This window comes from Rousettus aegyptiacus, unplaced genomic scaffold (genome assembly GCF_014176215.1).
Source record: "Rousettus aegyptiacus isolate mRouAeg1 unplaced genomic scaffold, mRouAeg1.p scaffold_m13_p_7, whole genome shotgun sequence".
In the NCBI taxonomy this organism is placed as follows: Eukaryota; Metazoa; Chordata; class Mammalia; order Chiroptera; family Pteropodidae; genus Rousettus; species Rousettus aegyptiacus.
The window spans coordinates 86,363,225-86,385,741 of record NW_023416310.1 but is presented as its reverse complement, the minus strand read 5'-3'; the positions used below and the strand labels follow the sequence as shown (position 1 = coordinate 86,385,741).

Genomic DNA, 22,517 nt, shown 5'->3' with positions numbered 1-22,517 from the left:
TAGGTGCCTCTTCTGCCTCTTGTCTTGCCCCTCTTCACACTGCATTCTCTGCTCTCTAGTCAGAGTGCTCTCCAAGATGCTCTTAGGCCACAAGACTCCCCATATACTTGGCATAGTACACCTGCCTCATCCCCAATTCTCTTCTGTCCTTTCAGCCTCATTTGCAACATGGCCCCAACCCGAATACTCATGTCATGCTGTAGTCATCCCGAGGAGCAGGTTCCCTGCCCATCTCTCTCTTGGTTCTCACCACTGGATTGTGAAGTTATTGAAGGAGGAACATTGTCTAATTTATCCAAGAGACAGTCTCGTGTAATGGTTAAGAACATGAACCCTAGAATTATACTGCCTAGGTTTGAGTTCCAGTTTAGGGTGTGTGGTTGTGGAAAAATTACATAATATACCTATTATGTTATCTTATGGTTCTCAGTGTTGATTCTTCAAACACTTTGGAAATATAAGGAAAGTTAAAAAAAATATAATGATGCTTGGGTCTTGCCTCCAGACGTCCTGGTTTAATTGGTCTAAGGTACAGCCATGCTATCAGGAATTGTAAAAACTCCCTAAGTGGTTTAATGTGGTCAGAGTCAAGAACCTCTGCTCTATTTTCTTATTCCAAAAATGAGGATGATAATAATATGTACCGCCTAGTGTTGTTTGATAATTGAGTTAATATAATAGTCTTAGTACCATATTATACATACTATATGTAATCAGTAGCTATGTTGATTACAATTGATTTTGAAAGCAGTGGCTTTATTATTCTTTTTGTTGTGAAATCATACAGAGACAAATCATAAACATAAAAATACATTTTAATTATTATAAAACAACCATCTGTAGAATCACCTCCTAGGTTAAGAGAGAGAACCATTCCTACCACCTCAAAACGACACCCCCTCCTCCATATTCCTTCCTAATAATAATCTTCCTCCCACAATGCTAATCACTGTCCTGACTTTTATGGTAAACACTAATATTCTATATTTTATCACCTATTCAAGCATCCTTAAATATTATAAGCTATTTTATCTGTCTTCAAACTTTATTTAAATAAAATAACTTGTGTCTCTTTTGCTCTTCATTATGACTGTGAGATTCATCCATGATAAAATGTGGTACCTTCCTCTTCATGCTGTGTTGTTTGTATATCACAATGTATTTATTTTATTTTTGATGAACCTTTGGGCTATTACATGTAATGTTCATTCTTCTACGTGTCTCTTGATGCACATGAGCAGGCATTTGAATGGGATAAGTCACAGAAGGAAAAATGCCTGATCACAGGATAAGTGTATGTTTGGTTTTCATAGATACTGGTAATTTTTTTCAAAGCGGTTATACCAATTTCCACTCCCATCACCGGAGCATACAGTGGAGTTCTTATTGCTCCATATTCTCTCCAACACTTGGTATGTTCTGTCTAATTGTAGTGTAATGACTTCTCGGAGACAGAGTAATGGTTTCTCAGTGTAGTCTTAACTTATATTTTCCTGATTCCAAATGAGGCTGAGCATATTTTTGTTTACTGGCCCTTTTTTATCATCTTCTTTTGACCAGTGCCTATTTGTTTCACATGTTCATTTTTCCATGTGTTAGCATCATACTGTAGATTTGCAGTTTTAAAAAATATGTTCAAGATAGGAGATCTTTGTCAGTTTAAGTGAAAAAAAAAACTTTTCTTCAACTAATTGATGGCCTTTTCACTCTCTAAATAGCATCCTTTGATGAGGATGAAATTCTAATTTTAATGTCCAATTTATCAGTATTTTCCTTTTGAGTTCTGTTTAAGATGTCTTTCTCTACCTTGAGGGAGTGAAAAATATCCTCCTATATTATCTTTCTGGAAGCTTTAGTGTTTGGGCTTTCATATTTAGATCACATCTTTGTTTCTGGCGTGAGGTTGGTTCAAGTTTTATTTCTTCCTACATAGATACCCTGTTGACTTAGCACCATTTATTCAAAATTGTCTGTACTATAATCTTGATAATAAATCAGATGTTCTTAAGGGTATAAGTCTGTTTCTGTGCTCTCTTTTCTTTGTCTACAAACTGTTTTAACTACTGAAGCTTTATATTAAGTCTTCATTCTAGCAGAGAAAATCCTCTCAACTTGAGCTTCTTCAAGAACTCTATTCATTGCCCTTTGCATTTTCATATGAATGTTTGAATAAGATTATTGCTTTACAAGCACACACATACACACACATTGGTTGGGATTTTGATTGGATTACTTTGAATATATAGTTCAATTATAAAATTAACTTCATTACATTATAGATTATAATCCAAAAGCATAGTATATCTCCTAATTTATTTATGTTCCTTAAGTTCTCTCATTAATGCCTTAGAGCAGAGCTTCTTAAACTTTAGCATGCCTCAGAATCACCTAGGTGGCCTGTTAAAATTCTGATTGCTAGGTCCCAATTTCAGAGTCCAAGCACATCTGTGATATGATCTTAGTATTTGCATTTATAAAAATTCGCAGGTGATGCTCATGATGCTGGTCCTGGGACCGTACTTTGAGAGTCACTAGTTTATGAATTGCAGAATATCGGTTTTACATATAACAGAATAATTCTGAGGTATTTGGAATTTTTGAAAGTATTACAACTTTGCTTAAATTTCATTTTTTTGTCTTTTTAATATTGACTTTGTATACGTGGACTTGCCATATTCGCTGTTATTTCTAATAATTTATCTATACATTGGGTTGGGTTTTCTATGCACACAGTTGCCAGGAGGCTGTTTAAGTGCTTGCTACTCAGCATCTTCCAGATCTGTTCCAGTTTTGTAAATGCCCTGAGGTCAATGGGGCTCTAAATATCTGACTTTTCTCTCTAGATTTTCTCCTCCAGGATTTCAGTTGAGTAATTTTTCACAACCTTATTTCCTTTCTGATGACACATTTATATTTGACTGATGTTTTCTGACCCTCCTTATCAGGAGGGCTTGTCTAAATTCCTTTGCCAACAATACCAGAATATCCCCCTTGCCATAAGTGGAAACCAAAACCTCTTAATTTCTTTCTGTAGATGAATCTTTTTTATAATTATCTTCTCATGGGAATTATAACACATATAGCATGTAAAGGTACACATTGAAAGGGACTGGTAGGAAAGGAACTCATTATATTTTAGAATTGAAGGTCACATTGTACAGTAGTGCTTCTGTAGCTCGATTTTGTTTGCCCTGGCTGGAAATATGATGTGAGATTCATTGTGTCTAAACTTAAATATCAATTACATTACTGAAATGGACACTTGGTAATAAAATGTCTTTTTGTGAGAAGGTGAAGATGATATTGTAGGAGGCAGAAACAACTCTAAATAGAGTAGGTCATGTCACACGCATGCATACGCTCACACAGACACATACTGCAAGAGCAATCATTGATCGGCTTCGGGTCTCATCTGCAGCATTCAGTGTAAGTTAGTCTCAAAAGGAAAATGCCAACCCAGGAATTTATTTGTTCAGTATACCTTCAAGGCCACATATTCACAGCATTTTTTGGATGAAATCAGGTTAGGAGGGTGCCAGAAAATGAGAGTGATCACAATCTGCAAATGAAGGTTTGGTCCAGATTCACTAATATTAATTTTGGGACTTCTCTGTATTTTTGACTGTAATGATTTTAGGGTCGACAGAGCTCAAAGAGATGACCACAGTAAACAATGACATCAATTCCTCGATGGTCACAAGGGACGAATGAGCTCATATCTGCTCCCTTGTATCAGAGTAAAAGCCTTCATTGCTCTCTAGAAAGAGAACAGGTCTGACTTAGCTCTTAGGTTGTCATTAAAAAAAACCAATTGGAAAGGTCATTTTTCTAATTCAGTTCAAGAGACACAAGAAAAATTTAATTCTTGGCTAAACAAGGTTCACAGTCTTGTTGGGGAACCAGACACTGACCCAGCAAATAAAAGTGCCAAAATAGAGAGACAAAATACCATGAGAGAATGGAAACAGGGAAGAGGAACTCCAGTCGAGTGGGTTTAGGGAGAAATCTTCAAGGAGTTTGTTGCAACTTTATTATTGGCATGACTGAGTATGCTCTCAAATTGGGAGAAATTGGTTCGATTCAATGACTTTTTGGTTCATTATTATTCCACGTCAATAGGATTTGTCTTACTCCTAAGTGATATCTGAACTCTTGAAGCTTTCTCCCTTCCTACTATTAACCAATCCTTCATTAATTTGCTTGGGTGTTTATCATTCTTTATTGGGGCACAATCTTTTTATTTCTTTATTCAAGAATGCTGAGGAAGGAACACCATAAAATTAGTTTTTATGTTGAGATTCATGCCTTTTGAGTAATAAACTTTGACACATGGCTCATAAAACTAGAAAAGGGACACAGTTTTCCAGAGAGAGATATGCTCCAGACCTTTGCATTCAGTGATATATGTTGATCTTGACAAAACTTTCTATAACTCTCAGGACCACATTGTTTTCTCCTCTCTAGAAAGCCTATTGTGTAAATTGCATTGTGGAAACTAGTATAGAAATGATACAAATAACCATAAGAATATAGAAAAAGGAACAAGCTAATTCCTCTCTGAAGCATTTAGGGGATAGTTCTCAGGGCATTTGAGTTAGGCCTTGAAGGATGAATGTGATTTTCTCAGGTTGGAAGAAAAGAAGGTCATTTTACACAGAGAAACAGAGTAAATCTCCATGGTGGCTCAGCACATGTCCTAAATCTCATCGCCTGTTGAGTTCTTTAACTGTTCCTTATCATCATGCTTGAGGGCTCAAGAATTGCTGGTTCTCCCATCCTCATAATTGGTTTTACATAGATGGGTACACCTTGCCTCACCAGTTACTGTCCTTTCGACTATCTTTTGGAAAAGCAGGGCCATCTGTTCTGACAGACGTTACCCAGAAAACGTCAATTGATGCCAAGGGCTCTTTCTTCCTCCTCTGACCTACTTAGTCTTCCATAAACCAACATTTTCTCCCCTTCTTTACTGTGTTGTGCTAAGCACTTATTGTTTTTACCCCTTCTTCCTTTCTGTTCAGCAGTGTTCTCTTTGCTTTTAGAAAAACAGCCATGGAGCTGATTTCTAAGTTATTGTGCTCCTAAATCGTCTTGCAATCCATATGTAATCATCTGCTTATTAAGGTTAAATGAGTTCAACTGATACTATAAAAACTTGATTAATGGCAACATATGGGTAATGATTCTGGTTAATTGAATTTTCAGGTTAACTGAGGGTTAAATGGGAGATTTAATAAAATTGCCAAGGACTTATCTTTATCTGTTTTATGGTGCTTATCAGATTCTACTTTGCCTGGGCATTTTAAAAGTTCGTATCTTATCTTCCCTAATAGACTGTGAACCCTCTGAGGGTAGAGTCTGGGCTCTGTCCTCATCTAACTCAGTGTGGCCCAATGTTGTTGTTGTTATTGTTGTTGTTCTTCTCCGTTGTCATCATCATCATCATCACACTGTCATAACTGTGTCACAGTTAGTAGCATGGACTGTATAACCAGACAGCTTGAGTTTGGATGCTGCCTCTGTCACTTACTGGGCTTGTGGCTTCAAGCAAGTTACTTAACCTTGTAGTGTCTTGGTTTCCTCATCCATGCAATGAGGATAATACTAGTAATTATCTCACTAAGCCATTATGAGATTTAAATGAGTTAATATTTATAAAGTGCTTGGAACAGTCAGCAGTGCGGTTTACTAAGTGCTCTACATGAATGTTCCCATTTGATGTCAGACGAGGATGCTATTACCCCATTTTACTCATAAGAAACCTGGAGGGCAGAGAAGTTAATAACTTACTCAGGGTCACACAGCTAGCACGTGGTAGAGGCAGGTTTGATTTAAGGAGGTTTGATTTGACAATTTACACCCCTAACATGATGCTCTTCTAAAAATCATGTTTTTGCATCTATGAAATGATCATACCCTTGGATCTGCCCAACTATGGGAAAAACATTTACTTCTAACGTACATATCTAACTAGGTTGGTAGGGGGAACTGCTCATCTGAGTGACTTAGGGGCCAGGAAGATGGGTGCTTCATTGTGATCTGCGCTTCCAGGACGGCTGCAGCTGTGGGAAGGGAGTGCTGCGAGGCATCCACAGGCCTGGCAAGGTCAGTGCCTCACTTGCACTCCATTTCAATGGCTAAAGCAAGTTACATGGCTGCACTTAAATTCAAGAAGGGGAGGAAACTGCAGCCCTACCATGACCCAGGAGACAGAGAGCTAGAAATACTCCATGAATAGCAATAGACACCCTGTAGACCCTGACCCCTAAGATGCGGGCTCGAATGGGTAGGCGTACACACTGAAGGAAGTTAGGTTCTCACTCTTGAGCAGAGTGCCTCAACCTTGGCACTATGCACACACTGAACTGCAGGGTTTTTTGTTGTAAGGGGATGATGCCCTGTGCATTGGAGGATATTTTGCAGCATCCTGGACCTCCTCCAAGTGTGACAATTAAAAGTGTGTCCAGTCATTGCAAAACCACCCCCAGCTGAGAATCACCACTCTAAAGTGACCTCATCTGTACTCACAGCTTTTGAATCCCAGGGAAATTCTGGTTATGTTGTGACCCTGCTGTATAAATAAGGAATGTGTGGATGATTTTGCAGATTAGAAAACAGCCTAAGAGGGTCAGTGGCTTACAGAAAGTCATGGGTTTCAAGTTGGCACAAAAACCTACCCACACCCCTGAATCTCTGTTAAGTACTCTGTTTGCTATACCATATTTCCTAAAGTCATCTTTAGGTTTTCTACAGTGACTTTATACTCTGTAAAGTTCTTCAGTGAATTTGTGTTAAATTTTCAGCCTTGTAATTTTCAGCCTATTTATTTTACTTGGTCCTCTGTGGAAGTAGGGAACAGCTGGTCATCATGTTCTATGTAATAACTTTTCATATATTTGAAGACTGTTATTAAACCATCCCCAAGCTTCTCTTTGCTGGGTAATTGTTATGCTCAAACATGTGCTAGGAATTGCTTAAAGCCTGGGAGAAGATAAGTCTCCAAACTAATATTTGTGTATTAAAATTGAAGAAAAACAAATTTTGACTGAAAATATCAACTGAGAAGTAAGACTAAAATCTGAAACTGTTTAGTTTTCAGAGTATTCCCCCCACCACCCCTTGTTTATTACAGTTATTATAGCTGACCTGGAAATTTTAATTTATTACTGTGGAAATTAATACCCTAATTAAGATTTTATGGTACTTTTAATCTAAGTGATGTTTTAATGGAAATCCAGTGATGGACAAGATACTGCGTCTCTGCTTGTCACATCTTAGGATGCAACCCAACGTGATCCAGTTAACTCCACTGGCACTAATGAGAGTCCATGGCTCTCATCAAGACCTTCCTACAATAATATGTAATGTGGACAGTCACTGAAAAAACTACTGTTTATTTCATCCTTTCCATCTGCTAGACCAGATGCTAAGAGATTTACAAGAATTATCTCATTTAATCTGATTAACTCACAATAGTACCATTATCATCTCCATTTTATAGAATTAGAAACTACAGATCAGAGAGGTTAAGTAACTTGCCTAATGTCACAGAGCTGGCAAGTCACAGGGTTGGAGTTTGAAATCAAGCAGTCTGATGCCAGAGCCCATGGTCTTAACTGTAGTAACATGGCCTCTAGGCAAGCAGTGGCTGTGTCTTGTTAATTTTTGTATATCCAGTGTTTAGCTCCTATATTCAGCTCTCAGAAATATTTATTGAATAATAAGCAAGCGATGAATAACAGAGCAGAAATGTGGAACAGCAATGTGGACTGCGGTTCAGGACACTGTGTAGGCATTCTGTGCTCAGGCATCACTCTCCCACCTCACCCAGCCCACCATGGGGTAGGTTATATGCCTTCTTTCAGATTCCATACTAACCTGTGTGTGTGTCTACCCATGCATTAACCTTACTGTATTACAATGATCTATTTATGTGCTTGTTCTCCTGCTAGAGCAATGATTCTCAACCAGGGATATGTTTTCCCCCAAAGGGACATTTGGCAATGTCTCCAGACATTATTGGTTATCACTCTGGGAGGTACTACTGCCATTTAATGGGTAGAAGTCCGAATGCTGCTAAACATTTTGCAGTGCACAGGACTGCTCTCCACCATAATTGTCCTACACAAAATGTCAATAGTGTTGAGACTTAGTTACCCTGTCCTAAACATAGGACTCCTTTGTGAAAGCATCCTTATGTCCAAGTTCACCTCTGCCCTATGTGCCAGGCACAGTGCCTGACGTATCATTGGAGCCCCATGTACAAGCATCAAAGGAGTGGAGAACAAAAGAATGTTAGGAGAAATGATAGAAGGAACAATGAGGCCCAGCAGACTGGATTTAATTTTTCGAGTATGTAAATAATTAGCCGGGTCTTGCAAGAGCTACTGTCAGTTACTGTAGGATTCCACCAGGCGGGGAGAACTTGGACGTGATGAATTCAGATGTAGCTCATGGGTAGCTGACATAAGGGAAGAGTAGGGGGGTATTATTTTGATGTATTAATCTAGGTTTTCCCCTTTTATCTTGTAACCCTTCTTTCATTTTTATAGCAGATAGAATATTCTGTAACTCTTACCCTCAAAGAAGGGAGCAGGGCAACAAAACTAGAAAGAAGAAAATACCATTTTTGGCTTTAGAATTTTAAAAGCCAAGGTTTAAGTATTATATAAAAAGACATAGATACAGTTAGTCATGTCCGGTTTCCCTGTCTTTGAGACCAGATATAAAGGTCATTCGACTAGAGGGAGGGAGAAAAGAATCAGAGTGGGAAAAAGATTCTTACTCCTGCGTGGGTCTCTGAGGAGAGGCCTCCTGTTTTGTTCCCCTCTTCTGAGTTTTGGGCTGGAGGTAGAGAGAGCATCTCCAAAGGGATCTAAGGAAACTGAAAACAGGAATGTGCTCCCTGCATCTCTGGATAAGCCCCAGGGAGCAGGTAAGATTACAGCATTCCTTTGCACCTGGGATGGTACGGGAACAATGGCACAGAAATGACTCCATGGAGTATTTAGATAGAACCACCCAAATCCCCAGGGCTCAGAGTGGTACAGATGCGGCTTTGTCACTTGCATGTGATAGAACCAAGTGTTGTCATAGTCAGTAGAGCCAGATCTAAAGAGGCTCTGGGGTTGGAGAAAGGAGGCTACAGCAGCTATCTCAGTGAGACTGGATTGGTAGGAAGTTATCTTAGAAGATGCCAACGTGGATGGATGACAGTGGCCCTTAGCAGTTCCTTTCCACTCATGGCATGGTCCCATGTAGCCCTGGGGAAAAGGAGAGATAGGGACATTCTGAACTGAGTTTAGATTCTACCACGGAGAAGAAAATATCACAATAGAAATTCAATTCAATTAAAGAAAAATGCAGTTACATTTTTTGGCTCTGATCTTGTGGTCTACCGTTTATTAGGTGCTAGCAGTGTCCAAACAACAATTCCGAAGTTAGGGGCACTGAAGTGGTGGCGTACAAAGGAAATGATCAACTCAGAACCTCAGGCCCTGAGAGAAAGGCGTGGCTCCTGTCACTAGAACTGTATTGCAGGGGGTGGGCAAGATCTGGGGAGTGATTGGAGTTCCCAAATTCGGGGACAAGGGTCAAGCTGAATTAGCAGTGGCTGAGACCTGCTGTGGTGCTCTGAGCATGGGATGGAAACCGCTTACAGACCTTCCTGCAAGGGTCATCCTTGTCCATGCTGAATGAAATGAGCAGAATTTTTAGATACGGTCACATGGCCTCAGACCTGGGGAAGCATGAGCAGAAGCCTGAGAAGGCTTGTCTAAATGATTCTGTCTTTGATAAACGAATCTTAAAAAAAAAAAGACAGTGTGAATTACTAGATAAAAATAGTGTCTGCAGTACTCAAATTGCATTTAAAAAATCTTAATCATTTTTATTTGAGACTTATCATTCAAATATTAATTGTTCTGTCATACAGTTTTGCTACTTATTAATCTGACACTTTGGGGGTCTTGATTTTGCAGAAAGCATGACTGGAAAAGTATTTCTGGAGTCCCTTTGGGGCTGTTCTAATTATAACACCATCTTTTTCATCTACTTTTACATTTTTATTATTTTTATTATTATTATTTTAGTTTGTGTCAGATTTCATGTTAATGTCTTCGGACTCTCCTGGGGTGAGAGGAACTCCTCTGTCATCAGTGTATCCTTCAAAGGCCCAGAAGGGCTGATCTCCATCCATCTCTCTAGGTTCATCTGACGTTCTTTGTCTCTTCCTGTTCTCCATGGCACTGGTCTTCACAAATTCTTTGACTACTGTAGAGTGTTAATTTTGGACCCACACAACTTATATTCACATGGAACCTCAGAAAGTGGACTTGCTTGAACTGAAGGTCTTGTAGATGTAATTAGGGTAAGGATCTTGCAGTGAGATCATCTTGGATTAGAGTAGGCCCCCAATTCAGTGACAGGTATCCTTATAAAAGTTAGAAAAGGAGACAGCTCAGGGGCACACAGAGCAAAAGGCCGTGTGGTGATGGAGGCAGAGTTTGGATGGATGCATCTGCAGGCCAATGAATGCCAATGGAAGCTAGGAGGGAGACATGGAATGGATTCTCCCTCTGAGCCTGCAGAAGGAACCAACCCTGCTAACACTCAACTAAAAGTTTTTAGGCTGTTGTGTGCCCCTCTCTCTCGGGGCCCACACACATTCTATATCTTCTCCTGCTATACATTCCACCTGTTCAGTTCCCTCTGCAGTATCTTTTGGCCAGTTTTTGGCAAACTTTCTGTAAAGGACTAGTTAATAAATACTTTAGGCTTTGTGAGCTATATGGTCTCTGTCACAACTATTCAACTCTGCTGTTGTTTTGTGAAAATAGCCACAGATACGGTGTAAACAAATGAGCATAGTTGCGCTTTAGTAAAACTTTATTTATAAAAGTATATGGCAGGCCGTATTTGCCTATGGGCCAGTTTGCTTTTGGTTATTCTCCTGATCCCATCTTGAGCATCATTTCTTCAGGAACCTTACCCTGACTTTTTAGATAGGGTCTCTCATAGCAGTCTTTATATCACTTATCTCATGATTATTTTTTCCAGCTTTATTGAGATATAATTGACATATAACATTGTGTAAATTTAAGTTATATGATGTGATGATTTGATACATGTATATATTTCAAATATAAGTTACACCTCCATACTTTTTTGTGTGTGAACATTTAATATCTATTCTCTTAACAACATTCAAGTATACAATATCGTGTTGTTAACTCTAGTCACAATGCCGTCCATTAGATCCCCAGAACTTACTCATCTTATAACTCTAGTTTGTACTTTTTGACAAATATTTAACCATTTTCCTTACCTGCCAAACCCTGGTAACCACCCTTCTACTTTCTATCTTTATGAGTTCTACTCTTTTTAGATTCCATATACAGTAGATCATACAGTATTTGTCTTTATTTTTCTGACTTATTTCACTTAGCATAATGTCCTCAGAGTCTACCAGTGTTGTTGAGAGTGCCAAGATTTCCTTTTTTTTTTTTTTTACGGCTGAGTAATATTCCATTGTATATATATGCCACATCATCTTTATCCATTTATCCATGGATGGATTCTTAAGTTGATTCCATATCTCAGCTGTTGTGAATAATGCTACGGTGGGCATGGGGTTTTAAATATATCTACAAGATCCTGATTTCATTCCCTTTGGATATGTACCCAAAGCGAGATTGCTGGATAATATGCTTGTTCTATCCTTAATTTTTTGAGTCGCCTCCATACTGTTTTCTACAGTGTCCATAACAATTTACATTCCTACTAACAGTGCACAATGGTTCCCTTTTTCCTATTGTCTTTTAGATACAGCCATTTTAAAAGATAGGAGGTGATGTCTCATGTGGTTTTAATTCGCATTTTCCCGATAATTAGTAATGAGCATTTTTCCATTTTCCATGTACTCATTGGCCAGTTGTGTGTTTTCTTTGGAGAAGTGTCTGTCAGGTCTGCACGTTTTTTTATCTGATTACTTGTTTTTGTTTTCTTGCAGTATTCTCACTTATTTTAACTCACTGTGCATATATTTGTCTAATGTCTGGTTCCCTACCACAGTGAAAGCTCCGCTTATGGGACTCTGTGTGTGTTTACTTACTCATCACTGGATTCCTAGTATCTGAAGCAATCCTGGCATATAGCAGTATTCAGTAATAGTTTTATAAACCCAAGAATAATTAAGAATGGTTCTTAGGTTTCTGTAAGTATGGTCTCATTTCTGAAATCTAGCTTAAACTATGCAGAAGGCAGTTTCTTAAAAAAGTTAAACACTGAATTACCGTATAATCCAGCAATTCCACTTCTTTGTATATACACTAAAGAAGTGAAAGCAGGGTCTCAAAGAGATACTCGTACACCCACATTCCTAGTAGGAATATTTGCAATTGCTAAAAGGTTGAAAGCCACCTAAGTGTCCATCAATGGATGGATGGACAAATACAGTGTGGTATATACATATAGTGGAATATTATTCAGCCTTATAAAAGGAATGAAATTCTGACACATGCTACAGTGTAGATGAATCTTGAAAACATTATGCTAAGTGAAATAAGCCAGACAAAATAAAAAACAAATATCATATAATTCAACTTATATGAGGGACCTAGAAAAGGCAAATTCATAGAGACAGAAAGGAGAATGATGGTTGGGGCTGGCTCCCATTTTACAGAGGAGGGAACAAGAGCCCACGTCGTCCTGTGGGAAGTGAACTGGGTTTCAGAAGACCTGAGTTCTATCCCAGCTGTGCCACTGATTAGCTCAGTGTCCTCAGACACATCCTAGGCTCAATTCTCTGAAACTTGTGAGTCTGCAAACTCTGGCTGCTCTGTTGTCCTGGTCTTGGGTCTCAGTCTGGGTTTGCTTCCAGATCATCTGGTCAAGCAGGTTATTAGCATTTTTGAAGCAGTTCTCTGAGTTTTGGCTAGCCTTGCTGGTTATTTCCCCCACCTTGGTCTTCTAGGCTCGTTCCAATTTCCTTTGCAGTTTTGTGTAATAATGTCTTCATTAAGACATGCTGGCTTGGCTCAGTTTCTTCACACTATGTTTCAATTCTGTTTCATGAGAGGGAGCAGCCAGGTGCAGTGGAAGAAGCCAGGAAGTCTGGCATTTTCTTCCGACTCTGAAGTAGATACTCACCTTATAAACTTATGTCAGCCTATTAACTTCTAGAGGCTTTAGTTTTCCAAAGGATAATGAAGTTAACAATCCCTGCTGTTTTTCTTTTCTTTTTTTTTTTTTCTGTTAACTTATTGGAGTTTTGTGAGGAAAACAGTGGTATTTCCCTATCGTAGTGTGTGTTCCAGAGGACAAGAGCTCTCGCAGGCAGGGGTGATTAGTAATAAAGGTGCTCTTAATTCAGCATCAGGGGGACGGCTTCCAGTCCAGGTTTTGCCACCAGTTTGCCTAATGGTACCAGATAAATCATTTACGCCAGCCACACTGACTCGTTCCCTCATCTGTAAAGTGAGGGACATTGGATGAGACCATCTTATAAGTTTCCTGTTAGCTCCAACAGCTCATAATTCCTGTACTTGTAGCATTTAGCTCTGTGCCTTGCACATATTAGGAAATTAATAAATGTTTATTGAGTTGAATTTAGTTAATTGCTATTTATTATGAGTCAAGTATCATCAACTCATCATGTCATTTAGGTTCCTGAAAGATGTTTCGTACTTTTTTGTTACTCTTAGAGTAATGTGGCAATGATCATTTATATTTTAGTGGTTCTAAACGTGACTGGCAATAATAGGGATGATAATAATTATGAGCGTATATTAAATATTTGGTATGTTCCAGGCACATATTAGGTATTTTTATTTTTTGAATTTTTATTTTTTTATATAAGTATAGTTAGTGTACAATATTATATTAGTTTCAGCACACAATAAAGCGATTCAACATTTATAGAACTTACAAGGTGATCACTACATTTCTAGTATTTTTAAATTTAATTCTCAGCTCATAACCTTATATGATAGGGACAGACATTAACCTCATTTTACAGATGAGGAGTTTAACATTAAAAAACTAGACACATTTATATGCAGGTTCGTAGTAACCTGAAGGAACAGCTAGTAGATGGTAGAGCTAGAAGTTGAAACTTGTTCAGTCTGTCTTCAGATACATAGGGTTGCTACATTTAACAGATAAAAATACAAGACACCTCATTAAATTTGAATTTTAAATAGATGGTGAATAATTATTTTGCTATAAGTTTGTCCCATGACATCATACTACCCTCCTCTCACCCATAAGATGGGCAATACATTTTTTACCACTGGCTTATGGATTCAGCAGGTAAAATAGTTTCCCTTGAAGAAAATTAAATTGAAACAAAACTTTTGTTTCTTATACGTTGCCTGGAATTCTATACTGTAGGAGTGGAAATTAGAGTGGAATTTAGTACTAGATGGTCAAAAGATGTAAAATGAAAGGTTCCTATATTTGGAAGGTGGCCCCACATGTTATGAAACTTTTTTTTTTTATCCTATATCTTTTAAATCAAATGATTTTGTGTCTTCTCTTATGACTGTCCTCTCTGCTTCTTGGGCTTTCTATTTAAATTAAAAGATAAAACAAATGGAGTTAAAAAAGCTTCAGGTGACGTCTGGAATGATGGCGCTGAATAGAGACAAGCTCTCTTGTGGATCATTTGTGAACGTTGCTTCCGTGTGCTCAGGCTGGAATATCTGATGTATCTGTTGCTATGACAATGGATTCTCATTAGTGGGTGATATAGAAATTCAAACTGTACATTCAAAGTGAGAGCTGATATGCCCGCCCCTTTAAGAGGCAGTATACCTACCTACAGGGGCCCTGGAGGAAGGCAGGCCTGGGCACCTGTGTACTCAACACCACTTTAACTCAGTTTCCTTTGCTATAAAATGGGCATACTAATAGTGCCTGCTTCATAGGCTTGCATGAAGGGGATTTATCTAAAATATTGAGCGCCGTATCTGGCAAACAGTCTTCAATAAATACCACTGTTGTTGATATTTTTATCATTATTATTAAATTAAAATAGTTTATTCCAGGGAGTTACATTTTTTGTCACCTAGTGTACTTACCATAGGGAGGAATAAGAGTTAAAACTGAAAAGCAAAACCTGACCCAGAAAACAAGGATACTAGAACTAGTTTACCAGTCTGGTTGTGGGGGTTAGGGCAATTTGTTTGTCTACTTGAGAGCTCATTGCCCTTTCTGTCAAAAAGCAGTAATGATGATGATGCCCTGCAGGATGTGGAGATTAAACAAGATCATATATATGAAATGGTTTCAACATCAGGAAGTGCTATACAAATGTCAGGGATGCCTCCTTAGAAACAGCTGGCAATTTTCCACTGGGGCTTCTGCTCACCTGAGCTCCTCTGTTGTAACATTTCTTTGCTCAGGTTCAGGAATTGGCCCTTATCTGCCCTGAGCCATCTGCCTGTTCTTTGCCAGGGCCAACCATAGGCACCATATTTTTATTCCATGAGAAGTGTATTTGTTTTGCTCATTTTGTGGTTTGGGAAGTTTTGTTCTTATTTAGGTATGTGAACTTGGCCAAGCTTCTCTGTGATTCAGTTTCTTTAGTTGTAAAATGAGTTGAAAAATGTACTTATTTCATGGAATTATAAAAGTTAAATAAGAACATGGGCAAAGTCTATGGCCATGCTGTCCTGAACAAGCTCAATCCTCTCTGATCTCGGAAGCTAAGCAGGGTCAGGCCTGGTTAGTACTTGGATGACAGACCACTTGAAGACCAGGTGCTGTAGGTGTAAAAAAAAAAAAGAAAAAAAAAAGTAGGAGATTGTAAGCTGACAAGAACATGGGTAAAGCCTTTAGCATGACAAAAAATATTTTAAAAAGATATTAATTGCTATTAAATTCTTTCTGTGTATTTCTATTTCTTTGTAGTACTATCCTAGGACTTTATACAATTTTGGATTTGCTTGTCTTTTTTTTTAAGCTTTGGGAATCTGTAGCTATAAGTTGAGCAGGCCACCAATAAATGGCATTATTTTTAGAGAACTTTGCACCTGCCCTCCAAATCCAGGCTTGATAAATCAGGAACTACTACTGTGCTTTTTCACATGGAACCATATGCTTTATATCAAGGCCTACCTAACATACATTATAACTAACATGACTAACATTATATTTTGAGAAAAAACAACCTGTAACAGGCAGTAAGACAAAGAATTGTATATACAGTGTTTTCATGTCTTAGATTTCAGACCTCTCATTATTTTTCCTTTTTCATTAATTGATATCCTCTCTTTGGGTATTGTCCACTTGGGGGTTTCTCTCAAGTTAGATGCCACAATCTTGTGATCCTTGAGCTGCCTACATTTGAGAGTGTTCAGTTTAATTTGGTTAATTAATGACTCAGCTATTAAACAAAGCCCTTTCTCTTTTAAAGTGATGAGTGAGAAGTTTCTGACCTCTGGTCAGCTCCCTGCTTCTCACCAAGTCTAATGGAGACAATGGGAGTTCATTCCGCCCTGTGACATTCCCTACTCCCTCACTCCCTTGGTGAGGACAGAACACAGAATGGTATTCTGGGCACAAATTGGGTTTCCTGTGCCTTGTGCTCAGTTTACAATCTGCTTCTCCTCTAATGCAGCAGTTCCCATTTACTCATAATGCTCTAGAAGAGGTCAAGCCCAGTGTCAGTGGCCATCCAAGGCAGGCTGCAGGCATCAGGTCACAGTTAGGGAGACCACATTTAAAGTCACTGGTAATGCTGACCTGCTATAGTTCCCTGGCCAATGCCCAAGCAGTAGTTACTTGTTGAAGTTTTGTCTCTGAGCAACAGGGAATCCAAGTCAATTTAGCTGTCACAGACTGGCTTTTAAGTCGTATTCCTTTAAAAACTATAAGGATTCTTTCTGGGAAATTAACCAATAAAATTATTATTTTTTTAACAGTTGACATGATGTCGTTTATCTTTACAGCATCACAGAAATTAGCTGACTGGGAATAATTTGTCTCCTGGTTCAGGAGTCATTTGTTACTGAAAAAGACCTAGATTATCATGAAGTAAAAATCAACTAATTACCTAATACATGCAATCAAGACATTGGGAGACTCACACCTTTCTAGTGAGATTGTAATATGGTACAACCACTTTGGAGAGCTCTTTAGCAATTTCTTATAAAATTGACAGACCATATAGTTTAGTCATTCTATTCTTAGGTATATACACAGAGAAATAAAAATATATGTTCACCCAAAGACTTGTATACTGATATACAGCTTCATTCATAATAACCCCAAACTTGAAACAGCCGAAGTATATTCACAGATGAATGGATAAACAAATTGTGACGTATCTATAAAGTAGAACACTATTTAGTAATAACAGGAATAAATTAGCAATGCAGGAAACAATATAATTTTAATAGCACTATCCTGAGTGAAAGAAATCTGAAATTAAAGAACACATACTGTACAAGTCCATTGATATGAAATTCTAGAACAGAACAGTGAAAACTAATAGTAGTGGTGACCTGGGGGCAAGGTTCATTGTGGGGGCGGGGCGGCATTGACTACAGTACCATGAGGGAACTTTGTGGGATAATAGAAATGTTCTTTACGTTCATTGAGGTGGCATTTACAAAATACATACATGTGTCAAAATGCACCAAAATATGCTTAACATGGTTGGTTTGATACCTTAAAAATTTATTTAAAAATGAAAATGTCATAAAGATATCATAAACACATTAGAATGAATTATGAAATAATAATGATATTATTTATTATATGTCTTTCTTATCAGATTATAAACAGGTTGGTTAAGTGGTAGGACTACGAAACACAGATTCTTGCAATAGATTCAAATAAACCCTGAGGAATGAATGTGAAAGATAATTCATGCCTGCCTTCTCATTGCATTGTGGTCCAATAACATAGATGTGGAGTGTTTTAGCTGGTTGCCAAATCCTTAAGGAGTAAGAAACACCTGAGCAGTGTCCCAAATCTATCAGTCTTATCCTAGATAAAGCATATGTTATTGGTTCACAGAGTTTGTGATACATTGCCCAAAGCAAACTTCATGGAAAGAACATTTTGTTTTTAATAGATCTTTTTTTTTGTTCTTACAAGAACACCAAGTATCTTTATTATATATGATTTAAATTATTTATCTTTAGTTTGTTCGGGGAAGGGGATCTTGAACGATTCAAACTTAAATTTAGGCAATGCAGTCTAATCCTAGTAGACTGTAGGATTTAAAAGCAGTTTTGAGAATTAGAATCTCTGGGTTTGAATCCCAGGTATGTCACTTATAAGTTAGGTGACCTAAGGCAAATTAATTTTTCCAAGTCACTTTACCCATGTGTAAAATGAGGACAAAGCACACAGTCACTAGGTTGAATAGGGGTTAAAAGAGATGATATATACGAAGCATGCATTCTAATTTTTGGCACAATGGGAGAGGTACTTTTTTGTATACTAAGGGGTTAGGTAAAACAAGGGCTTATTAAGAAGGAGAATTATGGAGAGACAAGGCAGATAGAGACAATAATTTTTTTTTTTCTGATTAGGGAAAGACTCATTAGGTTTTGAATATACCAGCAACATTACATTTTCATATAAGCTTTCCCTGTTTAAAGCAGAGATCTGTCCTTTCTGATAAAGAGCAAGGAACTTGGAAGGGCCTTGATAATTTGCTCACTGACAGACATCTTTTGACAGGGAGATGAAAGGCTAAAAGGAAAATGCCTGCCAAGGCTTTTGATAGAGAACAGTCCAGAGATTCTATAGGGTTTTTATATTTCTTTAAATGTAAGGTTTCCATGCATCTAATGTGGAAGTCATCTTCTCAAGTGTGAAGGCACAATCCAGATTATATTAGTAACTGATGGAAACCTCTAATGCCTAGTGGGAAGTTATCTCAAGTACTTATACTTGTGTTTCTTCAAATCATGCTTTATATCAAATTTAAATACAGTAACATGTTATTCACTGATATTTATGGTTAGCACTTTTACAGGGATTTTTTTTTCACTAAAAACTTGACTGAGTAGAAAAATGCAGAGCATTCGTTTGTTCGTTTTACCTTAGGGTGGTGGCAGGATGACCATGAAGTCCTACGCCCATCTCTTTCCGGCCTCCCAGTGTAAGTGCACACTAATTACAGGCCAGGTGGAAAAATAAGCTACCACCTAGGAATTTGAAGTCTTGTCAAAAGAAATCTGAATGTAAGTGGAGAAAAATATGAACAGAAGGGCAATTTAGTTAGTTACATATAGCCAGTTCCACTGTTTATAGCAAGGGTCAGCAAACTTTTTCTAGAAAGGGCCAGGCAGTAAATATTTTCAGCTCTGCAGGCTCTATGGCTTCTTCTGCAGCTACCCAGCAATGCCTTTTTTTGTGTGAAAGCAGTCAGGGACACCCCATAAATGCACAAGCATGGCTGAGTTCCAATAAAATGATTTATTGACACTGAAATTTCAATTTTATAGCATTTTTACACATCAAAAAATTCTTCTTTTAATTTTTTTCAACTGTTTAATAATGTAAAAACCATATTTAGCTCACAGACCCTACTAAAACAGGCAGTAGACTGGATTTGGCCGGTAGGCCATAGATTGCCAACCCTTGGATTGAGCATCATTCCCATAAAAGGCACAGTAGCCTGTAGGCTTCACTTTGCTTTTCCGTGCCATGATAGTTTATACTTCTCAGCCTATGTACCCACTTTTCAAACATGGACCCCATTGTGATGACAAATCGTATTAATTGGTTGCCTCATTTAATTCATATCATAATTTAAGAAGCTAAGTACCATTATTAAACACCACTTTCAGATTAGAAAACTAAGACTCATCGATATTAAGTAACTTGACTAATTTTTCACAACTAGGAAGATGCAGAGATGGTTTCTTGGTGACCAGAGCCCTTGTTCTTTCTGAGGGAGCACGGTTCACGGCCCTTAGCAGACACATTACCAGGGGGTGGTTCAGGACAAAATCTTTATCTCCATTCACAGAAAAGGTCACGTGGCTTTTCTGGCTGTGTTTTTCATTGAGGCTCAACAAGTTATTCAGTGAAATCTCTGCTTAGCCACAACAACGGTAAATTTTCCAGGAGTCCATTGGCAATTTGGATACTGTTAAAAACCTTAAAAGCACTTATCTCATAAGGATGTGGCTATTGGGAAAGAATTCCTATTCTCCCAGGGGAGAAAATTTACAGAGTTTATTACTGTTTAAATCAGGCAGCTTTTTCTTGGAGCTAATTTTTCTTCTGGATTTGCAATAAGTACATGCAATTGGACTACAGTGGCAGAAAGCTTATAAATCATTGCATCACTATCTGGCTTAAATTCCTTCCAATAGTTTCATTCTATGCTTAAAATAAAATCCAAATTTCTTACAATGACCTGCCAGGTCCTACATGACCAAATTTTTGCTTACCTGTCGAATGTCATTTATAACTGCTCTCTCCCTCAAGTTCCTACTTCCCAGGCACAGTGACCTTATTTCTTTTACACACGTCGTGCATTTGCGTGTGCTGTGCCCTAGTCCTGGAGTGCTCTCTCTCTTACACAGCTGACTCCTTCTCATCTTCCATGCCTCAGCTCATATATTTTTTTCCTCAATACTTACTTATTATCATTTTCTGCCTTATCACCCCCTAGTCTCTGTCTATCCCAGTATCCTGTCTTATTTTCCTCGTTGCACATATCACTGTTTGAAATAATCTTGTCACTTTGTGCATTGGTTTACTTGTTTATCTGTCATGTTTGTCTGTCACTTTTTGCCAACACCAAGAAAACAAGGCCCTTGTTGGCATTTACTGCTCTATTCCTAGGACTTAGTGCATATATGTTATAAATATTTAGCAAATAGAGAATGAACGTCTTTTCTGGAAAGCCAAGGATTCAAGTCCTACCGTATTGTGACAATACTGACTAGTTTTAGGCTTTGTCAGTATAGCAGACAGATGAGAAAGCCGTGGAGGTCTTCTTGGTCAACAGATTTATTCTGCTTTCTTATCCAAGCCTCAAGTCTATTATTAATGTACAATCAGTAGATAAGTTTTAGTTTTCTTAAATATGAAAATGGCAAAAAAATTGGACAATATATTGCTCAATAAGCTATTGATTTATAGGCCCCCTGCAGACATACACATTATTCTGAATACACTATTACATTGCGGGCAGCACGTTTTCCAACTGGGATATGGCATATTTAGATAAAAACTAAGTATGCTCAACTGGGTGCCTCATCTATATCTGGGTATGAAAAATGCATATAAAATGAGCATTCCATTGAAAATGAGCAAAATGTGATACACAGCTATAAAGAGGCGCTTGCATCATCTGGAGTGTGGAAATGGCAGGAGCATTGAAACTCTGGCTTCCTTAGAGCATTAAGGTATGTGTAAAAGCTACTAAGGTCTTAGGTATCAGTGGACTTTACTGAGGTGGCCATGGCATAAACTATTTGTTTATTGAGGGCACGCAATGATCCAGTAGTTAAAAGAAAAGTCTTTTAAGTTAGACTGTCTAGTTCTGACACTTAATAACTGTGTAACTTTGCTCAAATCTCTTAACTCTCTAAGACTCAATTTTCCCAACTGCAAAAATAGGGGAGAGCAGTAGTCTTTCCTTCATAGGATTGCATGACATAATGTAGGGAAAGCAAACAACCAGGGCATAGTACATGCTTAGGTCATATTACATACTGATAACTTTGCAGTTGGCAAACTCTCAAAGTAGCAAAACTCACGTACTATACCAATAGAAAAATATTCAAATAAAAGTTAGGGTACCTGAATTTGAGTCCTCATTCTGCCAGTTCACATGCTACTATGGGTAGGTTTCTTGCCTCTGTGGGTTTGAACACGGAATCCATTGACTCAGTCTATGAAATCGTTCTACGAACAAGTATTTCATGAGCATCTATGATCACAAATCTAAATACTTGTTAGCTTTACCTGGTCAGTTGTTTTCTGTTTGCCAAGAAGAGCAGTGCCACACCCTGCTTTGTGCTGTGGGGTTTGCAAAAAAAGCATAAGATTTGGTTCTTATCCTCAATGGAGGTATAATGTAGCTTGCAACATGGAACAAACACACATGAAATAGTCAACATGGTAAGAGAATGTAGGAAACTAGATAAGAGATGTCATGGCACATACTGTGTGATGTGCTATACGTGGAAAACGAGGCTAGGGGTAGTCAGAGAGGCTTTTCTGAACGTAATAATAATAAGCCTTGAAAAGTATAGGATTTGGGTAGAATGAGGAGAAGGTAAAATACGTTCCTGAAAGAGAGAATGTTATTAGCAAAAGTTTGAAATGTGTTTAACTTAGAGAGTAATAATTAGTATGGATATGGCCAAGTCCTAACAATGCAAATAATAATAATAAGTAACAGTTTTTATTGGAGTTAAATTTAATGCTTACAACTCTAGCAAGGAAGGTTAGGAACCACATGTCCATCAGACACCCTACTACACATATTACTAGCATTATCTCGTGTAATCTTTTCAGTAACTGGATTCTTCAGG

The 22,517-nt window shown here is 38.0% G+C and overlaps 1 long non-coding RNA gene across 1 annotated transcript in view; it reads left to right on the top strand.

Moving 5' to 3' along the window:
• The window catches only part of LOC118605189, a 509,541-nt gene that overhangs the window by 396,231 nt on the left and 90,793 nt on the right, over positions 1 to 22,517 (top strand). The gene's annotated exons all lie outside the window — the stretch shown is intronic.